Source organism: Pleurodeles waltl, chromosome 11 (assembly GCF_031143425.1).
Source record: "Pleurodeles waltl isolate 20211129_DDA chromosome 11, aPleWal1.hap1.20221129, whole genome shotgun sequence".
NCBI lineage: Eukaryota > Metazoa > Chordata > Amphibia > Caudata > Salamandridae > Pleurodeles > Pleurodeles waltl.
Genome location: NC_090450.1, coordinates 645,753,946 through 645,774,936, shown reverse-complemented (window position 1 = coordinate 645,774,936; position 20,991 = coordinate 645,753,946).

The following is a 20,991-nucleotide window of genomic DNA, read 5'->3' as shown; positions in this document are numbered from 1 at the left end:
ATCCTGACCTACCGTCTTAACCGTGCCACTATACATGAACTGTGTGCCCAGCTGGAGCCCGACCTGATGTCCCCCATCCGCCAACCCACAGGGATTCCCCCTCTGGTGCAGGTCCTGTCAGTACTCCATTTCTTGGCAAGTGGGTCATTTCAGACAACAGTGGGAATTGCTTCTGGGATGTCTCAGCCCATGTTTTCGAAGGTGTTATCCAGAGTGTTGTCTGCCCTGATGAAATACGTGAGGAGCTACATCATTTTCCCTGAGGTGGGCGAATTGGCTGCAGTGAAGGGTGATTTCTACACCCTTGGACATATTCCCAACGTCATTGGTGCCATTGATGGGACCCATGTGGCTTTGGTTCCCCCAAGAGACAGTGAGCAGGTGTACAGGAACAGAAAAAGTTACCATTCAATGAACATCCAGGTGGTGTGTTTGGCTGACCAGTACATCTCGCATGTAAATGCCAAATTCCCAGGGTCAGTGCATGACGCCTACATCCTGAGGAATAGCAGCATCCCTTACGTGATGGAACAGCTAGAGAGACACCGTGTATGGCTATTGGGGGACTCTGGGTACCCCAACCTGTCGTGGCTACTGACCCCAGTAAGGAATCCCCGGACCAGGGCAGAGGAACGGTACAATGAGGCCCATGGGCGTACTAGGAGGGTGATCGAACGCACCTTTGGCCTCCTAAAGGCCAGGATTCGGTGCCTGCATATGACAGGTGGATCCCTAATGTACTCACCTAAGAAGGTGTGTCACATCATCGTGGCCTGCTGCATGCTTCACAACCTGGCTTTGCGCCGCCAGGTGCCTTTCCTGCAGGAGGATGGTCGAGACGGTGGTGTTGTGGCAGCGGTGGAACCTGAGGAGAGTGACGAGGAGGAAGACGACGGGGCTGAAACAGACAACAGGGACAGAATCATTGAACAGTACTTCCAATAGGACACAGGTAACAATTCAAAGATAATTTAGTAAATGTGAAATACTCTCCTGCATCTCTGCTGCCTGTCTATTTGCCCCAGTGTATGATGACTGAGTTGTGGCTTTTCCCTCCCTATTTCAGATCTGGGGTCCCCACTACGAGTCCTGTGCTTCGTTTCCCCATGGACTACAGCTTTGTGGCAGCTGTTTGTTGACTTCACTATGTACAAGGACATATTTGCACTGTCATGTCAATTACAATATTTTGAAATCACAGCCAGACTCCAGATAGTTTTGTGCAAAATAGGTGTTTATTTAAGTGCTCAAAATGGGATGGGTGGTTTCAAGTGGGTGGGGGCTATGGTGAAGGAATGTCCATGGCAGAGTCCAGAGTAACAGTCACACAGGTGCATTGTCCAGAGGCCTGTGGAGAGATGGAGCATGGGCAGTTCAAGGATGGACAGGGTGACAATGTGGGACAGTGGGATGACATCAGGTGGTATCCTTTGCTGGCGGGGGTCTTGACATCCTACTCTGTCTTCTTGCGAGATCTCAGGGCCCTCTTGCGGGGTGGTTCTTCTCCTGCAGGAGGTGGGGGTCTGGTGGGCTGCTGCTGTGCGGGGGCCTCCTGTCCACTAGCGCCGGCGGAGGTGGTTGGCTGTTCTTGGTCCAGGCTAGTGGCAGGGGCCCTTGGGTGTTGTTGAGTGTCCGTCCTGGTGTTGATGAGGTCCTGCAGCAGCCCTACCATGGTAACCAGGGTGGAGGTGAGGGCTCTGATGTCCTCCCTGTACCCCCGATAGTGTTCCTCCTGCAGTACCTGGATCTCCTGGAACCGGGCCAGTACCGTCGCCATCGTCTCCTGGGAGCGGTTGTATGCTCCCATGATGGTGGTGAGGGCCTCGTGGAGAGTGGGTTCCCTGGGCCCGTCCCCCCCCTGTCGCACAGCTGCCCTCCGAGTTGCCCTGTTTCCCTGGGCCTCTGCCCCCTGGCCGGTGTGCCCACTACCACTGCCCCCAGGTCCCTGTTGTTGTTGGGGTGGTGGGTTATCCTGGGTGCCCTGTAGTGGTAGACACACCGCAGATTGACGCGCCCTGGAGACAGAGGCATGGGCCCGCTGGGTGGGAGCTGTGCTGGTGTTCCCAGAGGGGTTTGGGTCTGTAGTGGCCTGGGCCTGTGTGAGGGGAACCGACTGTCCAGAGGTCCCCGATGGTCCGGGCTGGTCATCGGTGTCCAGGTCGACAGAGCTGCTGTCATCGCTGACGGCCTCTTGGGTGGGGGGTGTGGAGAATTCTGGGCCCTCCGCGGCGGTGTGTTGACGGTCGGGTCCTGCAGGGGTATAGAGGTATGGTTATAGTTTATGTGTGGCATATGGGTGTATCTGTGGGTTCCCGTGTCCCCAAGTGCTGGCATTCGTGTGTGGGGGCTTTGGTGAGGGTGGCTTGTGGGGGGGATGTGTATATGCATTGGGCATGCTTTGGTGATGGGTGTCCATGCTTAGTGGACGCATGCAGGCCTAGGTTTTTGGATGTGTGGGTTGTGATGGTGAGACATTGGCAGGGAATAGGTGTGCTGGGGGTGGGGGTGAGGATGGTGGTGGGGGTGAGGATGGTGGTGGGGGTGAGGGTGGGGGTGAGGATGGTGGTGGGGGTGAGGGTGGGGTTCGAGGATGGGGGTGAGGGTTGGGGTATGATTTGGCATGCAGGTGGGGGGGGAAGCAGTAGTGAAGCTTCAACTTACCAGTATCCATTCCTCCGCCGACTCCTACGAGGCCGTCAGGATGCAGGATGTTCAAGACTTCCTCCTCCCATGTTGTAAATTGTGGGGGTTGAGGTGGGGGTCCTCCGCCAGTCTTCTGCACGGCGATGTTGTGCCTGGATACCATGGAACGCACCTTCCCCCGTAGGTCGTTCCATCGCTTCCTGATGTCTTCCCGATTTCTGGGGTGCTGTCCCACAGCGTTGACCCTGTCGACAATCCTCTGCCATATCTCCGTCCTCCGGGCAATGCTGGTGTATTGGACCTGTGTGCCGAACAGCTGGGGCTCTACCCGAACGATTTCCTCCACCATGACCCTGAGTTCTTCGTCTGAGAAGCGGGGCTGTCTTTGGGGTGCCATGGGGTGGTGTGTATGATGTGTGGGGTGGAGTATGTGTAGTTAAGTGTGTTGAGTGTGGTGGTGTGTGTTGTTTTGTGTGTGGATAGTGTGTGGGTGATGGTGTTGAGTGGCTGTGGCTGCTAGTTTGTGGATGGTGGTGTCTCGCTCTGGCCTTCTTTCAGAATTTTTGGTCGTAGGGGTTTGTGGGTGATGTGGGTGTGTGTTTTATATTGTATTGTGTGTGTGGGAGTGGTGTGTGTATGTGTATCAGGTGTGTGGTATTCAAATCGGCCAATGTGGCTGAGTTTTGTTCGTTTGTGTGTATTCTGACCGCGGCGGTGTGTCCCGCCAATGGAATACCGCGTTTGAAAGACCGCCGCATGGATTCGTGGGTCGTAATGGCATGGGCGTATTTCTGTTGGCGTGACGGTGGAGGTTTTGTCACCTCCACTTTTCCGCCGACCGCTGGTCTGGCGGTCTGTTGTGGCTGTCGGATTTTCGGAGGTTTGCCTTCTGCGGGTCAGAATGACCGTGGCGGGTTTCCGCGACCGCGGCGGGATTATGGAGGATTTCTGACCGGCGGTAGGCGCCTTTTACCGCCGAGGTCAGAATGACCACCTATGTGAGCTCATAGTCCAAAAATCGAGATGACAATATAATAGGTCTTTGAAAGTGGGAACCACTGTCAACATTCACTGTTCTTGCGACAGTTGGATCATGAATAACCATGTGCTTTGTTGTATCATTTTGACTTAAAGCATTTTCATTTTCACCTCTTACAGATACATCCACATCCGTACTCAACATAGAATTATATTTTTCTCTTGCCTCAGAATATGTATCTAAATATATCTTTGCTTGTTGTGCAGTAATAGGTATTACTCGATTCTTATTCCACCAGCCTTTACCAGAAAGCAACATTACACTTTTTCCCAGCCTAACTATTTTGGCTGGATCATAACATTTAGACTCCCCTTTCAATGTCTTCATGGGTTTCTTTATTATTACCCACCCTCCTTCATGAAACTGAGTCTCTTTTACATGTTTTGTTTTATCGTAATATCTTTTTTGTAACATTTGTTTTTTTTCCACATTTTCTTTAATTTCACATAGAGATTGATAAATCATCCTTCTCCTCAGATAACCAACTAGGTATAAATTTCAAAATTGGTTTGCGACCTCTCAGCAAGATAAATGGAGGCACGTCAGTGGTTGAATGAGGGGTGTTATGATATGCCCATACCTTTTCCTTCAGATAACCCACAACATTCGTTCCAGAAGATATTGCAGTCTGTACTCCTTTCAGAAAACCATTTGCTCTTTCTACTAGACCATTGGGTGCAGGATTATATAACGCTATTTGAATGTGTTTAACACCACAAGAAAGTAAGAATTTTTGCATCTCTTTAGACAAAAATGTGATCCATTATCAGTGACAATTTCTTTTGGAGAACCTTCCAAAAAGAAGAGTTTTTAAAGAAAAATAATCACATTTTTGGATTGTGGTGAATCAACAAAATCAAAATAAATCCACTTAGAGAAAATAATCAATTATAACTATAGCATACTGACTTCAATAAAGTAACAATTTAAACAGACCCGAAAAATTCAGAGCCAATTTGTGCAATGGACCCTTTGGTAAGGTAACCGGTAACAATGGTTTCTCTCTGGCTATCCAATGTTTTTGCAAAACAATACACTGTGGGCAGACCTCAATGAACACTCTAACCTCTGCATCTAATTTAGGCCACAAGTAAAACTGTCTCAATCTCTTACATGTAGCTGAGACTCCTAAATGTCCTATATGTGAAATTTTTACAATCTTTGATCTGAGACTACCAGGAGGAACAAATAAACCATTACGCAAACAGATATTTCCCTCACACGTAAGTTCTGATGCTACTTGTTCAAAGCTTTGTTATTCTCCTTTAACTTTTCAAGGCCATACTTCTTTTATATACCTTAAAACTTTCCTCATTGCAAAGTCTTCTTCCTTGGCCCTTTCACAATCTACTTCAGATATTTGCCCATCTGTTCCTTGAACAGCATCAATTGTCCCAACAACACATTCCAAATCATCTTTCAAAGAATTATTTTCATTATTTAATGGTAAGCGTGATAGGCAATCCGCGCTAACATTTTTCCCTCCTTGAAAATATTTTACTTGCGTGTCATACTCTTGTAATTTGGCCAAAAGACAAACTAGATGAGCGGATGCCTTTCCTAAGCCATTACCTGCAAGTGGATACACTAATGGTTTGTGATCTGTAAATAATTCAAATGGTATCACCCACATATACACCTTGAATTTCTGTTCCGCCCAAACACAAGCTAGTGCCTGATGTTCTATGGTACTATAGTTCACCTCTGCCACAGAAAGTGTCCTTGATGCAAAGGCTACAGTATTTTCAGTGCCACCCACAAACTGTCCCACAACTGCTCCTATTCCAGTTAAACTAGTAACAACAGTAATAAAACATTTTCCATTAGTGTCAAAAGGTTTCAAAGCCAGGACTTTAATTACCATTTCTTTAACCTTTCCAAAAACTTCATTCCTCTCTTGTGCCCAGTCGAATTTCATACCTTTTTGAAGCATTTCTCTCAGAGGTCAACCAGGGCATACCCCGGCACAAAACGAGCATAATACTCACACAGTCCTAAGAAAGATCGCAATGTGTCTTAGTCACTAAGCGCCGGAGCCTGTTGAATAGCTTCCAAATTGCTAAATTTGGGTTTAATACCTTCTTCGGAAATCAAATGACCTAAATATTCCACATCTTTAACTAAAATCTTGTACTTCTCCGGTCTTACTGTCATACCTCTGAAAATATTGAAAACCTTTTCTAAATTCACTATGTGTTATTCTTTTCCTTTTGTGAAAATGTCATCCTGGAACGCTTGTAAGCACTCTAAATCACCAAAAAATGATCCATAATCCTTTGGAAGACACTGGCGGCTGATGACAGCCCAAAAGGTATCCTCAAAGATTTGTATGTCCCATAACGTATCACAAACGTAGTGAAATCTTGTGAACATTCATCTAAAGGGATCTGATGATACACTGAAAGCAAATCAAATATAGAGAAATACTTTGCTCAGCTAATATTTGCCAACATATCCTGTAAATGAGAGAGAGGATGACAATCGACCACTATATTTTTGTTAAGTGACCTTAAGTAAGCACACAGTCTCAACTCTCCTGACTTCTTTTTTGTGACTATAATCAGGGAAACCTATTCCGAAGCTCCTGCAGGTTGTTTTACCCCTTCCTTGCATAACTTGTCAAGTAAATCTTTCAGTTCAGTGCAAATACTTAATGGAATGGGACTTACTTTGTGCACTACCGGACATGCATTGGACTTTGTAGTGTGGTCATTTTTATGTATACTTTGCGCGTTTGCTTCAGGCGTTAGGCCTTTGTGCACTTTGCCCTGGATGTATTTTATTCCTTTGCTTGCAGCATGGAGCCTCTGTGCACTTTACTCTAAATGCATTTTATTCAGCTTTGTACTGTTATTTCACAAATAGCCAGTTCTACGGTCTTGTTTTATTTTTCATATCACACTGTTTAGCCTACTTCAGCACTGGAGTTCTCAATAACACATTCTTGTTCACTCTGTGCTTCAGTCAAGGATACAGTCTGGTACATTGCCGATAGAAGTGGTAGGAGTTTAGTCTTTGGATTACTTGCGTAGGGACATTTTGAGATCACACTGACATGTTAGTTATAAAAACATTTCCTTGCCCTAATACACGCAAGAGGGAGATTCCGACCAGGGAACCACAACTAGACGCTGACTGCCTCGTTGCAGGTGCTGAACCAGATCACAGGCCTTTGCTCAGGTATGAGGGTTGATGGCTTCCCAGGGAATCTGAAATGCAAGTTAATAGCTTAACATGCTGTGCTCGAAATATAAATAGCTGAGAGAGAATAGAATACGTTAACACCATGATAGCGTTGTTTTTTTGTTTCACTCTCATCGTGACTATTTCAATCCTACTGTGTTGTATGGTTCTGGTTATTGCGGCTCACGCCTTATTATCTAAAATGCAGTTGTTTTATTAAAAACAATATATAAAACTTAAACTGCCTATGTCATTTGTATATGAGATCATATTGTAAATGAGAGAGTTGGTTGGGACCTGAGTGACCACGACTTCCCTGAGAAGTTCTAAAGATGTCATGCGCTCGGCTGCCCAATCATCCCTCCCTCTTGGGAGAGATGAGGCACTGCTAGTTAGCCGGAGCAAAACCGGATTGAGGGTGACAGAGGTCCTTCCAAAGTGGGTCAGACTCAGTCTCCCACACCCGGAACGATCCTGCTACCTAGAAATCCAGTAGTCTCATTTAGAATAATGAGAGCCCACGCGACATGGTGCCGCCAACGATTGGTCTGGCTCTGATTTTCGGGTCCGACTGACTCTCTCGTCTCATTATATATTGACTCCTCGGTTCCGTTAACGGAGATGTCCATGGAGCTGAGGGTTTCCTCCACCGCCATATAGGTAGATCCTATTTTTGTGGTTGGTTGTTCAAGCTTGAATTTTAAAAGGAAAACCTAGAGTTTAGTGTGCTTTCTCTGAACCAGCGCTGTTTTCATAATGGCGAATCCCCAAGAAGTGAACATCGCCCTTAATATGCAACATCCGCTCACGGGACACCTGTTGGCACATGGTCTGACGAACCAGGGTGGTCCGGTCACGTTTGTTGTGGACGCCCATGCAGCCTATAGAACAGAGCTTTTTTATTCTTGTGTCGTATTTCCAGCAGTTGATGGGGGTACACACACTTTTCATGATTACATTATTGCGAATGTCCCTGGACAATACAGGGCATATGCATACTTAGAGATACCTTTATCTTATCAAGAACACCATAATTGGCTTGATGGCGCCCTCCCACACACTGTAGCACAAGTTAGGTTAGATCCACTGAGTAATGATGGTCCTACCTGGCCTTTATTGGCTACATATACACCACATCCTGCGGTTGCTCAATTGGGGGTGGCTGAAGTTTGTCGTTTATATACAGACTTGGCGGCTACCTATAGACGCTTAGATCAATTTGTAATGCAGACCCTAAACACAAACCCATCTCGTGCTGCTCCGGCACAACCACATCCAGTAGTTCCGGGTATCAATCCGGCCACTGTACACTCAGTTATGGGTAAAGTACCGGCTAAGCGAGAGGAAACTCCATTTTGGCTGGCGCGAAAAAATTAATACGCTGGAAGCAGTATTTCCCCATACGGGACCTCAGGATAAACATAGGATATTGACGATGTGTTTGCCGTATGGAATGGTTCCGACTGTGGACCATTGTAATTCTTGGGGCACGGTGTTTGCCGCGCTCTACACTACAGCACACGGTACACCGACATTGGCTAATCTACCGGAAGTGCTAAAACAAATTCAAGATGAATATGAGGCTGCCCCAGCCTTAGATTTAGGGATGCAACTGATGGGCAACCTTGCCGCGGTTTCTTCTATTACATTGAGTAATCTAAAATGGGAGGCAGTGGCACTAGCGGTGCGTATGCGTCTTCGTGATGTCCCGCAACTTAATCAGGAGCCGGAGCTGCCGAGAATAATAGCGGAAACATATTCGAGTATCGGTCGTGATAGCTTAGGGGCTAGACCGCAAAAACCACAGTTACAGGGTAAGAGTAGTAAGGATACTACTAAACAACAGCAACCTAAGGGTACTAAAAAGCGCTGGGAGAAAAAACAGCAAACACCTAAAAAAGAAAGGGGAGAATCTCCGCGACCGGAGACCCCGCAGACTAGATATAATCTCAGAAATAGGGATAATTTGAAGACGCCTGATAGATATCAATATACTGATACACGCCAATCTCGTTCCTTTCAGGACTCATCAGAGAAGGGAAATGAGAGAGGTGGGCGGTCAGAGCGGAGAACAGAATACGTGAAACCGAGACAGGAATCACAACGCTCTTCTGAGGTTTCTGTCAAGAAAGAAGAGAAACCAGTCCAACAAAAACAGCAGTTTAAAAAGAAAAAAGGGGCAGCAGTCTCAGTTAGACATGCCACACAAGAAGAGAGTTCTCTTGAAGAACAAGACATGGGCTCTGGCCCTGTTAGACAGCGCGGCAGAGGCCCCAATAGTTCGCCGGAATCTTCTAGAGCATCTGGAGGTAAAGCAACTGATGACTTGATACAGGTCAAAACAGCAGATACGCGTGTCTCTGATCCCGATAGAGTTTATACAGTAACTTTACAGTTGGAAGGGGACATTGAGCGCACAATAAACACCATCTTTTGGGATCGTGTAGTCAAACTGTATGACATTCTGCTAGCCGAACAAGATTGGCCCCCTGACTTTGTTCGCGACTGTCCAGTTGGGGAGGAGGTTATTACACCTTCGTTCTCACCACTTGTTCCGGGAGAACTTGCAGAGTCCTATGGCATTGAATGGGCTCTGGCGCAAGCACCCGCATTATATAGAAATCATGTGGGGTGGGATAGGGATTCACCTTATCATGTAATTCCCATTAAAGGCGAACCTCAGCCACAACCGCAATATCCTATAAAATTTGAAGCAAGGGCATCGGTGAGGAACATACTTACACAATTGGAGTACCAGGGGGTAATTGAACCCTGTGTCTCGCCGATGAATAATCCCTTATTCCCTATAGCTAAACCGGACCATTCATATAGGATAGTGGTGGACTACAGAAATTTAAATGGACATACACGCACATATGCAATACAGAATTCACACAGCGCTGCGCTTATGAATGATATAGTGCGTAAAAAGTACAAAACGACTTTAGACATCTCGAATGGATTCTTCTGCCAGAATATAGCTCCCAAAAGTATGGATTTTACGAGCTTTAGCGCTTTTGGCTCTCAGAAAAAAATTTGTTGTTTGCCTCAGGGGTATAAAAATAGCCCAGGACTGTTTTCGGCTTGTGTCACTGAAATTTTGCACGAGTTAGACCCTGAAGCTTTGTCATATGTTGATGATATTTATCTGATGGATGATGAGTTGATACAACATTTGAGGCGGGTTGCCCGCATTGTTGTAGGGTTTGCCGAAATAGGCTACAAATTTAACTTTCAAAAATCGAAAATTGCCTTCCTCAGCGTCATTTTCCTGGGTTATGAGCTGTCGAATGAGGGCAAGAGCCTGGCGCCAAACTTTTTGGGAAAATGTGCACGTTTGCAAACTCCTAACACGATTAGGAAACTCCAGTTGTTGTTGGGATTTCTAAATTTTGGCAGAACTTACATTCCTGATTATGCTACATGTATAAAGCCTTTATACGAGTTGATTTGCCCGAATTTTTCGAGTAGATTATGGACAATTGAGCATATACATATACTTCGAGACTTGCAGACTGATCTCTTAGCGGTAAAGCATTTACACACACGGGACAATAAGACACATCTGGCCATCAGGGCTATACCTGGGGCCGTTGGGTTTATATAGGTCACCTTTAATGAGGGTGAGACAGTCCCGATAGCATACAAGTCCCACTTGTACTCTGCTGCAGAACAATGTTTTGCACAGACTGAGAAAATTCTCACTGCGGTACAAATGGCTGTGATTAAAGAACGACCTCTTGCCCAGAGCCAACGCATCATTGTTGTTTCCCCGATTCCAGCTTTAGAGGCTGTTACAAAAGCGAGTGTTCCTAATTCGAAAGCATTACACCCGCGATGGATACAATGGGCAATGTCTTTGACAGCCACTGATGTAGATTATGTTTTTGACCCTAAACTACAGACTCAGGAGTTTCATCAATATGAAATGGAGTACCCAGTTCCCGCTGGCACATTGCCTATTGATCAATATCAAGTGGTCATGTACACCGACGGCTCTGCGCAACCAGCGGTTGGGACTAAGCGACAGTATTCGGCTGCATGTGCGGTGGTGAGCGGATATATGGAGGGGGAGAAGTTCTGCCCCCAACATACTTATACACAAACATTGGGTGACTGTACAGCACAGTTGGCTGAGCTGAAATCTCTGTTGTTAGCCTTGGAACATACGGATCCGGCACAATTCACACTGCTGGTTTGTGATTCCTATTACTTTGTTCAGTCTTTCAATGCATATTTGCATTACTGGCGGTTGAATGGGTTCAGAGATTCAAAGGGTAACACCATAAAACACAGGATGCTGTGGGGGAAGGTTGTGGATCTGATGGAGACGCTTCCTAAAGTCCATGTTGTGCATACACTTGGACACCAGCGCGTTGGAATACACGTTGCTGGAGACACTTTGGCTGATGAAGCCGCAAAATCGGCAGTGGCAGTTGCCACTGTAGCCGCAGTAACTCGTTCGAGTTCCAAACCAGACACGAAGATCTTGGCTGCCATAAAGGCTACAGCCGATGGCACGCCTTATCCTAAAGGATTCCCTTCTAAATATGATTTCTGCATGGGTGGTACACTGAACGCTGTAGTTAAAATACCGGGCATTGGTGTACGCAAAGTGCCTAATAGAATAGTGCGATCTCAATTGATTACTGCAGCACATTAGGGGGCGGCATCTGCACATGCTGGCGTGGCTGCCACTATTTCCGTATTACAGGCCCGTTACTGGTGGCCTGGTCTCTATAAAGAGACGAAGCAGTATGTCCTTTGTTGTGACATCTGTCAACAGATTAAAGATTTCACGGCTAGGCGCCCGCAGCAGACGCCCCTTCTGATTTCAAATAAACCTTTACAGTGTGTGTACTTGCATCATTGTGGTCTGCTGACACCAGATAGTGCATACAAATATATATTGGTAGCTGTAGATTCGTGCTCCAGATTTGTGTGGGTCTGGCCACAGCGCTCGGCTGACGCTCAAACTGTTATTAAAGATTTGCGCATCTTTGTCGATACATATGCAGTTGCGGCTTTTCATTCGGACCAGGGCCCTGCTTTTGCCTCTAAGGCGTTAAGGGACACCATGGCTTCGTTGGGGGTCCAGCTTCAGTTCTCGTCTCCATTTCATCCTGAGGGAAATTCTGTTGTGGAGCGTTTAAATCGCGATTTAAAGCAATCCTTAGCGGCCAGAGTTATAGGTACGGGTCGTAGTTGGCTAGCCCACCTGTATGGAGTACAGAGAGCACTGAATAACTTGCCTAGAAGGTCCCTGGGGGGTCGTACTTCATATGAGTGCCTGTTTGGATCACGAATGTATGTTCCTGATCTAGATGGTCCTGGTGTGGAGGCGGCAGATACGCCCTTTGACATAAATGATCGTGTCACTGTTTTGCAGGATTTACAACAATTCCGTGAAGATAACTCTTCTGCCAGTGCTGCCTCCACAGGAATTAAGGATGAACCAGTAACGCGTACTGGTTGGATTCCCAGGGTTGGTTATTTGGTGCGTAAAAAGGTCGCAGTGAAAAAAAAATTTGCCCCTTCGTATCGAGCACCTGTTCCTGTATTGGGGGTCCACGGCACAAGAACTGTGATTTTGCCGCCGTTGCAAGGGGCCAAAGGAAATCATTCTGTATCTATCGGTAATGTCAAGTTACAACATGTGGCCGATTCTGCACAGCAGACCAAGAGGAACGCCCAGTAGTTCCGGAATCCATCTCACTACTGGGGAAGATGTTCCGCTGCAGGTGATTTGCACCGATGTTGTTTCCTCTCTGAGCTTGGGGAGGGTGGAAGCTGATATTGCGATTGTTCCACTAACGGCGAACAATTTGGAATCTTTTGATCAAGTTGCTGTGTCTACTGATGTTGCTGACAGTGTTATCTACAGTGTACCACGGCAGGAGACGCGATCTGCTCCTTTGTTTACGGTTGCACCTTTTGCGAGAACTGCCTCCGGCTGCTTTAATAACAATGATGATGCCGTGTCGGACTCTTCGTCCTCTTCAACACCAGCCCTGGGTACATGTAAGCTGTTGTATTGGCTCAAACATAAGTATTTTGTTTTTCTTTGGAACTATCTGTGGCTTTTTATGACTGTGATGGCTTTTTTCCTGTGGCTGGGATTTGTTGTCACCTTTTTTCTGGTGATACATGGTCATTTTCTTCCTGAACGATCTGAGATTGAGCAGGTGGAGAAGGTGTTGAAACCGCATTTTTAATCACATATGGTTCGAAGAGACTTGTCCTTATTGAACATTTCTTCTGTACCTATTCCGGATGGGATTGTGTGGGATAGAGTAAATTTTTGATATATATGGTCCCACTGAAATAATTCAAATACCGTATGTTCTTAAGTTATCAATGAATGATATCATTATACCAGGCATTGTATCTGACGATTGGGATGTGAAGACAGTTGATTCTATGTTAACTGAATTGCAATATTATACTGTCTATGAAAATGAAGATGCTTACCAGTTTAGAGATAATTATGGTGATATGTTTTGTTATAATTATTATGGACACCACTTTATTCATAAAGCCAGTAGCCCTAAATCAGTATTTGAGTATATGCATTGGGAACATTGCCCGACTCCTCCGCAGGGGAGTTCTAAAATTTATTATGATAAATTTGCATATTTTTCGGGCCATCATCAACAGAATGCTAAGTCATATTATTTTAGAGTTACTCCGCAAACTAATAAGCAAATGTTGTTGACTGATACTAAATTATTGTATTCCAATTTGTTTGTATCCAAATTATCTGTTGAAGGGTATGAATACTGGTCCAAAACTATTGATTTGAAAAGTGTTTGGGGAACGAAAAATTGGCATATGCGGGGTAGGGACTCACTGTTTAGGGCATGTATTATTCCTGTCCAGATGATTTTCTTAAATGACACTGTGCAACAGACTAGCTGTTTGGGTTTAGCAACAATTAGAGAGTTGAATATGCCCAGCATACCTGTCCCTTCAAAAATGAAAGATTGGCAGCAATATATTAATGCCACGTTTAGTGAGTTTACAGACTGGGTCCAGAATGGGACGCTTAACACTTCATTGACACGTCCAGGCGGGTGGTTATTATGGCCCATAGACACTAATGGGTGTCATCAACGTTTTGTCTCCTCCTCAGGTGGTTTCAGGACTAGTAGGGCTGACCCTCGATACATATCACCAGAACATGCTGATATCATTACTACATATAGCGTGGGGAAACTTTGTCAACAATGGTTAAAGTCATCCATGCTGGATGCAGTTAAGACGCATCTCACGTTACTGTCTAATAATACTGACTTGCAAGATTTTTTGTTAGGCCCGAGAGAGCCTCGGAAGAAAAGGTTTTTGTATGAAGTTTATAATGAGATATGGAAACTTTCTCAGCAGGAGGCAGCAGCCCGGTTGAGGCAAATAGATCAGGAGAATTTGAAGCAAGCATTATCTGTTGTGCATAATGGGATGCATACCTTGTCCGACCGTGTATATAAGATTGACAACATTGTTTCCTCTGCTATAGACATTATTAGATCAGATATGTCTTCTTTATATCATGGGCTGAGTCAAACGCGGTCCATTATGCAGTTGGGTTGGACTCTACAGACATTGAAGGCGGGTCGCGTTCCGTGGCAACACATCAAAGCAAGGGTGATTTTCTTTTCCTTTTATTTGACACGTCAGCAGCAGCTGATGGCTAAAAAGGAGGCGACATGTGTAATGTTGAATATTGAAAAGTTGGAGAAGTTGCCTTTTACTGTGGCTGAGATTCCGTCAGCTGAATGGTTGATACACGGTGTAATAAATTTGCCTATTTCGACTCTGCAATTCACTTCTTGTTTGAGGCATATTCCGGTGGGCAGATATGAGAAATTGGGAGACAGTTACATACATGAGGTGTGGGAGCTTCCCTTTTTATACAGATGTCTTAATGGTATGAGAGAGGTTTTTCTTAGCGGTAGTGAATGTGAAACCTCTGTCAGCCATTCAATGGTTTGTAAGCAGCTGTCCTTGCATGGTGCGTGTAATGCCTCGGTTGCAAATTTAGCTTGCTATCTAAAGGGAGTTCCAGTCCCAGTGATTAAAAACACATTCCAGGTGCTTTCAAACGGCAGCTACGTCCTTCTTAACAGTGAAGCCTGTTGTGGCATGCGTGCCGGAATAGTTTACGTGGTCGTTGTCACCAAGGCCGTTACGTGCTGCGGAAATGTGTTGTATCCCCCCACTCAGTTTAGGGAGGTAGCAGACATCTGGCCTCACATTGCTACTTCCAAGGTGAATGTTTTTTTTTTTTTTTTTTTTTTTTTAAGTTTCAAAAGTTTTATTAAGAATATATAAGGCGGTACATACAGCATATAAACAAACTGGTTAGCTTTCAAAACATTGTTTTTGTTCGTTTACCACAATTATTTCCATTGTAAGCATATATACATGTACTGTCAGGTAAGTAAAAATTCCCAGTGGCATAGTTGAGTTGTGTACCCTAATTTTGAAGAAGAGTGGAAAAACAGGTGAGGGGGGTGGTAAAGGGAGGGGGAGCGAGGATAGGGTTGTGTAGGAGGGGTTGGTCTTGGTATAGGGGAGAGGCAAAATAGTCATATGAAATGGGGAGGGGGAGGAGAGGGAAAGAAAGAGGGAGAAAGAGGAAAGGTAATCGCGGGGGAATGTAGAATGAAGAGACTCGAGGTAGGCAGGGGGTCTTTGTATCCTGAGACTAGCTTGTTCAGGCCTAAGAGTAGATCGTTCTGTACTTCTCCGTCTGTAGCAAGTTATTATCTAGGGGTAGATAATATGTATGATAGGTATGGTAAGGTCGGTTAGAGAGTGTCTACATCTTATATGAGTTGATTTCTCAGTCCTTGTTTGTGTTAGGAAGCGACTTGTATTACTATGTTGGGTAGTTCAGGGTCTCGGGCATGTGACAAAATTAGAGGCCTGTGGATTGATAAAGAGAGAGAAAAAAGAGAGAGAGAAGAGAGGATAGCGTAGTTAGGGAGAGAGAGAGGGGGCAATAGGAGATTAAATGTGTTTCCGGAGTCTAGGATTCTCAGAGGGTGATTGGTAATTAATATTCCCTAATCATTGATCATTGAACATTGATCATCCGTTGGTCATCCACCAGCCGCTTCATGGTCTCTTCAAGAATGGGCGCCAGACCTCCTCAAACTGTTCTGCTTGGTCCTGTAGGTTATAAATCACTCGTTCATGGGTAGCCGTTTGATACATGGCCGTCACCCATTCCATGGGTGTGGGGGCAATGCTAGATCTCCAGTGCCGGAGTATGCATATTTTGGCCGTGGCTAGCGCCGTATGGATTAATCGTTTATGTGCCCGCGATAGGGAGGGATACGGGCGAATGTCATGTAGAATGATAAATGCTGGTGGGGTCGGTTTTGGTATCTGTATGAAGTCCGATAAGGCGAGGCGTACCGCGTCCCATAGTGACTGTACCGTGGGGCAGTGGCATAAGATATGAAGTTGGTCGCAATATGGCTCTGTGCATCTCCAACAGTTCGCGTGAGGTATCAACCCTGCCCTGAAAAGTTTAACGGGGGTCCAGTACCATCCCTGAAGGATTTTAAATAGGCAAAATTTCAGGCGTGCTTCACGTACGCCCCTGTCGAGGGCTTCTAGTATGTCTGGCCATTCTTCGTCCGTGTAGGTTATCTCTAGTATGTCCTGCCACTTTAAGCGTAGTCGTTCAAGTAAAGGCTGAGAGTAAAGGAGGTTAGTTAATTCGGCATAGAGGCCAGCCAAGACGCCTTTTTGTCGGCCCCATTTCTGAAGATAGGTGACGATGGGTGAGGTTTTGAGCAGCCACGGGGGGGTTCCTAATGTTCTCCGCATACAGTGTTTGAGCTGTAGATATCGCCACTCCTGGTTACTTTGGATACCGAATTCTTCCTGGAGGGAGGCGAATGTACGGAAGCTATCTCCATCTATTATGTGAGATATATTGTGAATACCTGCGTCGGACCATTGGGGCCATCTGAGAATAGTCCCTCCTATTTTAATGCTTTTATTCCCTGCTATGGGAGCCTGAGTATGCAGGGAGGGGTGTACTCCTAGTAGTCGATGGGCTCTACACCACGCTGTGTTTGTAGCCTTGAGGATGGGGTTAGTTAAGGGAACGTGGTCGGCGTATGTTCCTCCCATCTCCGTATACTGTCCATATAGGAGTTTCTCTGTGATCACCCATTGCGGTGGATCGGCTATATCCGGAAGCGTATATATTAGCTGTGAGAGTTGGAGGGCCAGAGAGTATTGTTCTACCGAGGGTAGTCCTAATCCTCCGTAGAGCCGTCGTGCCAGTATTATTGCAGGTTTCAGTCTTGGGCGTGAGGAGCCCCAGACGAAGGCCCTTATGGATGCGTCTATTAATCGGAGTGAGGAAAGAGGTATCTGTAGGGGAAGCATGCCTAACACGTATGTGAAGCGTGGTAAGGTGACCATTCTGACCGCCTGTGTCCTGACCCACATGGACAGGCCTAGTAGGGACCATTTGGCAAAGTCTTGTTTCATTTTAGATATAAGGGGGTCTATGTTGTCCCTGACCATATGTTCTAGACCTCTGTTAATAAACGTTCCTAAATATTTAAGGCGGGTCGGGGTCCATTTGAATTGAAGGCCATGTATCGCTGCCCTCGTCGTTATGCGGGATAATGGTAGTGCCTCACTTTTATCCCAGTTTACCCGATATCCGGATAGGGATGCAAAGTCTTCTATAGTGGAAAGTAGTGCTGGGAGCGAGGTTTCTAGATCGGACATTGTTAACAGAATGTCGTCTGCGTAGAGATATATTTTGGATATGCCCCCGGTGATATGGATCCCTTTTATTTGGTGAGAATTTCGTATGGTGGCAGCTAGGGGTTCCATGGCCAATAAAAATAGAAGTGGCTACAAGGGGCATCCCTGGCGTGTGCCCCTTCCGATAGGGAATGGGTCTGACATGATGCCCCCACAGTTAACCTGTGCTGTGGGGTGGTCATATAATAAACGTACTTTAGAGATAAATTGTTCCCCCATGCCAAAATGCTTCATGGTTGTGAATAGGTAGGGCCACTCAATGCGGTCGAATGCTTTCTCCGCGTCTAGGGACAGGGCTAGGGCTTCATCAGGTAATTGTATGGATTCTAACAGTGTATGGCAAAGAGTTTGCATATGATTTCTGGAGGTACGGCCTGGTACAAATCCTACTTGGGTATTGTGAATCAACGATGGTATCACCTTGCGGAGCCGCGCTGCTAGAACACTGGCTAGGAGTTTGACATCCCCATTCAAAAGGGAGATAGGACGGTAACTGCTGCAAAGAAGGGGGTCCCTCCCTGGCTTAGGCAAGATGACAATCGTGGCTTTATTGGATAGAGCGCCCAGGGAGCCTTCTTGACATGCTTCCGTCAGTGCTTCATGTACTGCGGTTATTGCCTCCTCCCCAGCCCATTTATAGAATTCCGCAGGGAATCCGTCCTCTCCTGGTGATTTATGGTAGGGGAGGCTTGTTATAACTTGGGTTATCTCTTCTTTGCTTATGTTACCGTCCAAGAGGGCCCTGCCTGCCTCAGACAGACGGGGTAGATTGGCCGCGGCAAGGAATGTCTCCATTTGTGTTTGATCTGTCGTTGTTTCAGGAGTGTACAAATGTCGGTAGTACTTGGCGAACTCGTTTACAATGTCTTGTGGGCGAGTTAGCACTGCTCCTGAAGAAGATGTTATGGCCGCAATGGCAGAGGCTGCCTCTCTTTGTCGAAGCTGCGCCGCTAGGAGGCGACCTGCTTTTTCCCCTTGTTCGTAATGGCGGCCTCGCAATTTTTGCAGTGCGTATTCCGCCTGAGATGTATAGAGTTCATTGTGTGCCATGCGGGCCTGTTCTAAGGCGTGTCGCAGCCTAGGGGATGGTTGGGCGGTATATTGTTTAGTGAGGTCCCGTATCATGGTCTCTAAGGTGGTTTGGCGGGCTATTCTGTCTTTGTTGGCCAGTGCTGCATCTCGCATCATATTCCCTCTTAGGGTTGCTTTTGCTGCCGCCCATAGGATCCTTTTTGAGGATACAGTGCCTGAATTCTCGGCCATGTATGTGGTTACATGAGCTTTTAATTGTTCCTTCCCTTGTGGAGAGCGATATCTGTGTACAGCCAATCGCCATGGTTTACGACCAGAGAAGGAGAGTCCCACCTGGATCCGGATTAGTATTGGGGAGTGATCTGAGAGCCCACTGTCTAGGATACAGGTGTCTTGTATATGAGGGATTACAGTGTGTGATACTAAGAAATAATCCAGACGCGATTGGGTGCCATGGACGGTGGATAAGAAAGTATATTCCTTATCTTTCGGGTGTTGTATTCTCCAGCAGTCCACCAGACCGACGTCAGTGGTCAGGTCTGTCAGAAGCGCTCTGTCGTGATTGTTACATACATCGACAGGGCCTGTCCTATCCATTATGGCGTCTTGGACGAGATTCCAATCTCCCCCGATTATGTATCGAGTAGTTCCGATTTCTGTCAGGAGGCGATTTAGCTGTAGAAGGAATGGGCGTTTTGGGCCGGTTGGTGAGTAAACGGATCCCACGCATAAAACAGTGTCCCCTAGTTTTAATTTAGCAAATATATACCTTCCTTCCGTATCATTCCAGGTTTTAATGATAGTGACCGGGAGGGATTTACGCACTAGTATCGCCACTCCACATTTGCGGGGTCCGTTACTTCCAGATTCCTGACTCGTTGGACGGCAGCTGAAGGCAACCCTCCCTACCCAATCCCGTTTAAGTTTACTGGATTCCAGAGTGTCAAGGTGTGTCTCTTGAATCAGGGCTATATCTGTTTTTTGGATTGAAAATAGGACAGTATCTTTTTCCGCTTAACATAGCTCGTCATGCCGTGTACATTCCAAGAGAGTATGCGTAATGGTCGCGTCGCTTGAGGGTGGGGCTTCGACATATTGGATAATTGTGAGTAAGTAAGCACCCTGTGGGAGATATTGACTTAGTAGTTAGAGTGGGAGTTGTGTTTCGATATGATATGGTGTTTTATTTTATTTTATTTTATACGGGGGTTAGGAGCTGGTGGAGGCCAAGGGAATCCTCTGGAGAAGAAAGAGAAGAGAGAGGAGAGGGTGAAGGAAGAGAGGTAATATAAGTAGGACGAGAGCCAGATGGAGGGGAAATATGAGGGAAAAAGAAGGCAAGGAGAAATGAGAGGGAGAAGAAAAGAGGGAGAAGGGGGGGAAGGGATGGATGCGTGTGCTGAAGTTGAGATTGAGAGTATAGCAAGAGAGCGTGCAATTTGGGGGAAGAAGTGGAGAAGGGTAGGGATGAGGGAGGTTAGGAGTCCAACCTCCTTCGTTCGTTAGGTCTGTAAACGGCGGGACCGATTTCTCTCGGAGCTCTTGTGCCGTCGGGCAGTCTCGATCGGGGGGGGCGAAGGGGGGAAACAGCAGACAGCCAGTTATCGATATGTTGGTGATAAGGAGGGGTGGGGGGGGGGCACACAGCAGTGCTTATGTTTATGTATCGGGAAGTGGGTCTGTTCATCGGTGGTTAGTGGCTAGTGTATTAGTTATATAACTAAAGTGTATATTGGCAGAAGTAATGATCGGTTAATAACTATAGTACCTGAGCGGCGCTGGAGAGGAGGGAGGGGGTGTCGGGTGTTGATGGGGTATGGTGTTTAGGATGTTGTGCCTAGTACTTGATGTTGTATGGTATCGTAGGGTGTTTAGTATTTCATAAGATAGGGTCGTAAATTAAAGTAGGGACTGGGCAGACAGAAAGACCGAGACCGGCTGGCGAGGGGAGGGGGGGGCAGGGCAGAGGAGGGGGGGGGAGAGAGCTCAAACAGAGTATTATAGTTCTCGCGTATGCATGGGTACATAAAGATACCAATATACAGTATAATATAATACTTCCTGAGCATTTCTTTTCAACTATAACACTGCCTCGTCTCATCTCGCCTTACAACTGTTCAATGACATATTAGGTTGATCAACATAACATATCCTGGCATCTTATCACATTATCATGTTAGGAGCCATTATGCCAAACGTCTCTCTATTAATCGTAGGATAGGTAATGAGTGTAGCTGAGCCCCGGGTTACGCGAGGATAGTGCGTATCTCATCCTATTACTAACTCCTTGCCGTGTA